The sequence below is a fragment of the Nipponia nippon genome, unplaced genomic scaffold, assembly GCF_047370975.1.
Source record: "Nipponia nippon isolate SJK-2023a ecotype South Korea unplaced genomic scaffold, ASM4737097v1 scaffold_14, whole genome shotgun sequence".
Taxonomy (NCBI): Eukaryota; Metazoa; Chordata; class Aves; order Pelecaniformes; family Threskiornithidae; genus Nipponia; species Nipponia nippon.
Genome location: NW_028262330.1, coordinates 1 through 4,292, shown reverse-complemented (window position 1 = coordinate 4,292; position 4,292 = coordinate 1).

Sequence of the window (4,292 nt, the reverse complement as noted above, 5' to 3'; positions counted from 1 at the left end):
GTGAAGGTTCCAAGCGAGGAGTGATGTGGGATATGGGCCCTGGAGCTGACTTGGACAAGGTGAGTGGGGATTGATAGGCTGAAGTAGTGGTTATTTTTCAGGTGCTGTGTGGCTGGTCCTGTTCTGAAGAACAGGGGTTGCTTATGTCTTATAGGTGGTGCGTAAGCCTGCAAGAGGCAAGCCAGACTGACGAAGGTGGGGCGGGCGAGCTGTCAAGGTAAAGGAGGGTGAGACGGGGATCGGTGCAGGGAGGCTGTGGTTGCGGCCAGTATCTCAGCATGTGCCTTTTTGCTTGTGTTTCTGCAGGTGCCGTATGCAGGCTCGGAGGGATGCCGCCGCATGTTGACGAGCGGTCCCGGAAGGTGAGGCGGTGGTGGGCCGGGTTGGCATCTAATAGCCGAGTATTGTATGGCAATGGAGTTGCAGTGTTTCTCTTAGGGTTTGCAGGTTCTGCGGGGGCTGCCTTTGGAAGTGGAGGAGCGTTTGAGGTGAGCTGGGTAGTAGGGAGGTGAAGCGTGGGGCTGGTGTTTTCTTGCAAGCGCAAAGGTAATTTTGTGTCTCTCGGTATCCTAGGTGCCGGAAGCGATGACAGCTGCAGCGTCAGACTGCGGAATGGGCAGGGAACGGGTAAGCGGTCTGCCACGGCGCATGTGAAGTGGCAGCTGTTTTGGGCAAGGTCTGTGTTGACCGATGTGGTGGTGACTGTGATGGCATCGGTTTTGTTTTGCAGAGAGTGAAGAGGAACCTGGCGATGGCAGGATGGATCCAGCGGGCTGAGTGTGGTTTTCCTTGTCAAGGATGGATTCAGCCTCGCGGCCGTCTGCAAGCTAAGTTGAGGCTCTAGTGCTGGAGAGGGGTCAGGGGAGGGAGGGTACAAGGTTGGCCATTGCAGGAAGGGGTTTTAAAGGTAGTGCTGGGGAGAGGTCTGTCTGGGAACAGTGCCGTCTAGTCGGCTAGAGGGAGCAGATTAGTCTTGAGCTCGATGGCAGCGTGCGCCGGGCAGGGCGGTTCCAGGCTGTGTCTGTTGTTGTGTAGCTTGTGTGGTGTGTCTTCTGTGTATTACACCTTTGTTGGGTCTATATGTCGTCTTTGCGCTTAAGGTGGGCAGGGTGTGTCTGGGGCGGCGTATGCCTCGGGTGCCATTCCTGGCGTCGAAACACCTGTACTCGTCGGCATAGTGCCAATCGGGCGCTGCTTTTCTGGCGTTTAAAGCGTGCGGCGTGGATCGGTCTGGCGTCTCGGAGGTTTCCGGGCGGTCCTCTTTTGCGGCGACGTTTCCGGCTGCGTGAGCAGCTCTGTTCTCTTGCCGTCCATTTTAGTGGACGGGGGTTTCTTCCCTGCATCCTTTACGTTCTTAGGTCTTGAAGCCGGGCTCGTTGCGCCAACATCCTCTCAGTTTTGAGAGTAACTTTGTGTTATGGGCTGTGACGTTCCTCTCTGTTTTGGTGGCTGCCCTAGAGGCTCCTCACATCGTCATCACGGTGCCGCAGGTGGTCTTGCTCGACGGCGTCTTTGGTCTGGGTGTCGTTCTTGTTGCAGAGAGTTCTCTCACGTCTTTGAGGCCTGTTGTTTGTAGTGTTCTGTGGAGTGTCGGGGTGTGTGTGTGCTTGGCCTGGAGCCGCCCTGCCCGGGGGGCGTAGAGTCAGGGGGTTGGTGGAATAGTGATATGCGTCTGTGGCTGATGTGTTGCTGTGCCTAGACTGTTGAGGCAAAGGTTGCACAGTCATCTTGGACTGAGTAGCTGAGGTAGTAGAGGGAACATGTGACTGGTGGCTATCTGACTACATTATGGTGTTTCTAAATCTTCTTTTTATTTTTTTTATATTTAATGTGAAGGTTCCAAGCGAGGAGTGATGTGGGATATGGGCCCTGGAGCTGACTTAGACAAGGTGAGTGGGGACTGGTAGGCTGAAGTAGTGGTTATTTTTCAGGTGCTGTGTGGCTGGTCCTGTTATAAGCAACTCCTGTTGTTTGGGTCTTACAGGTGGTGCGTAAGCCTGCGAGAGGCAAGCCAGACTGACGAAGGTGGGGCGGGCGAGCTGTCAAGGTAAAGGAGGGTGAGACGGGGATCGGTGCAGGGAGGCTGTGGTTGCGGCCAGTATCTCAGCATGTGCCTTTTTGCTTGGATTTCGGCAGGTGCCGTATGCAGGCTCGGAGGGATGCTGCCGCATGTCGACGAGCGGTCCCGGAAGGTGAGGCGGTGGTGGGCCGGGTTGGCATCTAATAGCCGAGTATTGTATGGCAATGGAGTTGCAGTGTTTCTCTTAGGGTTTGCAGGTTCTGCGGGGGCTGCCTTTGGAAGTGGAGGAGCGTTTGAGGTGAGCTGGGTAGTAGGGAGGTGAAGCGTGGGGCTGGTGTTTTCTTGCAAGCGCAAAGGTAATTTTGTGTCTCTCGGTATCCTAGGTGCCGGAAGCGATGACAGCTGCAGCGTCAGACTGCGGAATGGGCAGGGAACGGGTAAGCGGTCTGCCACGGCGCATGTGAAGTGGCAGCTGTTTTGGGCAAGGTCTGTGTTGACCGATGTGGTGGTGACTGTGATGGCATCGGTTTTGTTTTGCAGAGAGTGAAGAGGAACCTGGCGATGGCAGGATGGATCCAGCGGGCTGAGTGTGGTTTTCCTTGTCAAGGGTGGATTCAGCCTCGCGGCGTCTGCAAGCTAAGTTGAGGCTCTAGTGCTGGAGAGGGGTTGGGGGAGGGAGGGTACAAGGTTGGCCGTTGCAGAATGGGGTTTTAAAGGTAGTGCTGGGGAGAGGTCTGTCTGGGAACAGTGCCGTCTAGTCGGCTAGAGGGAGCAGATTAGTCTTGAGCTCGATGGCAGCGTGCGCCGGGCAGGGCGGTTCCAGGCTGTGTCTGTTGTTGTGTAGCTTGTGTGGTGTGTCTTCTGTGTATTACACCTTTGTTGGGTCTATATGTCGTCTTTGCGCTTAAGGTGGGCAGGGTGTGTCTGGGGCGGCGTATGCCTCGGGTGCCATTCCTGGCGTCGAAACACCTGTACTCGTCAGCATAGTGCCAATCGGGCGCTGCTTTTCTGGCGTTTAAAGCGTGCGGCGTGGATCGGTCTGGCGTCTCGGAGGTTTCCGGGCGGTCCTCTTTTGCGGCGACGTTTCCGGCTGCGTGAGCAGCTCTGTTCTCTTGCCGTCCATTTTAGTGGACGGGGGTTTCTTCCCTGCATCCTTTACGTTCTTAGGTCTTGAAGCCGGGCTCGTTGCGCCAACATCCTCTCAGTTTTGAGAGTAACTTTGTGTTATGGGCTGTGACGTTCCTCTCTGTTTTGGTGGCTGCCCTAGAGGCTCCTGACATCATCATCACGGTGCCGCAGGTGGTCTTGCTCGACGGCGTCTTTGGTCTGGGTGTCGTTCTTGTTGCAGAGAGTTCTCTCACGTCTTTGAGGCCTGTTGTTTGTAGTGTTCTGTGGAGTGTCGGGGTGTGTGTGTGCTTGGCCTGGAGCCGCCCTGCCCGGGGGGGCGTAGAGTCAGGGGGTTGGTGGAATAGCGATAAGCGTCTGTGGCTGATGTGTTGCTGTGCCTAGACTGTTGAGGCAAAGGTTGCACAGTCATCTTGGACTGAGTAGCTGAGGTAGTAGAGGGAACATGTGACTGGTGGCTATCTGACTACATTATGGTGTTTCTAACTCTTCTTTTTATTTTTTTTATATTTAATGTGAAGGTTCCAAGTGAGGAGTGATGTGGGATATGGGCCCTGGAGCTGACTTAGACAAGGTGAGTGGGGACTGGTAGGCTGAAGTAGTGGTTATTTTTCAGGTGCTGTGTGGCTGGTCCTGTTATAAGCAACTCCTGTTGTTTGGGTCTTACAGGTGGTGCGTAAGCCTGCAAGAGGCAAGCCAGACTGACGAAGGTGGGGCGGGCGAGCTGTCAAGGTAAAGGAGGGTGAGAAGGGGATCGGTGCAGGGAGGCTGTGGTTGCGGCCAGTATCTCAGCATGTGCCTTTTTGCTTGGATTTCGGCAGGTGCCGTATGCAGGCTCGGAGGGATGCCGCCGCATGTTGACGAGCGGTCCCGGAAGGTGAGGCGGTGGTGGGCCGGGTTGGCATCTAATAGCCGAGTATTGTATGGCAATGGAGTTGCAGTGTTTCTCTTAGGGTTTGCAGGTTCTGCGGGGGCTGCCTTTGGAAGTGGAGGAGCATTTGAGGTGAGCTGGGTAGTAGGGAGGTGAAGCGTGGGGCTGGTGTTTTCTTGCAAGCGCAAAGGTAATTTTGTGTCTCTCGGTATCCTAGGTGCCGGAAGCGATGACAGCTGCAGCGTCGGACTCCGGAATCGGAGGGGAGCAGGCGAA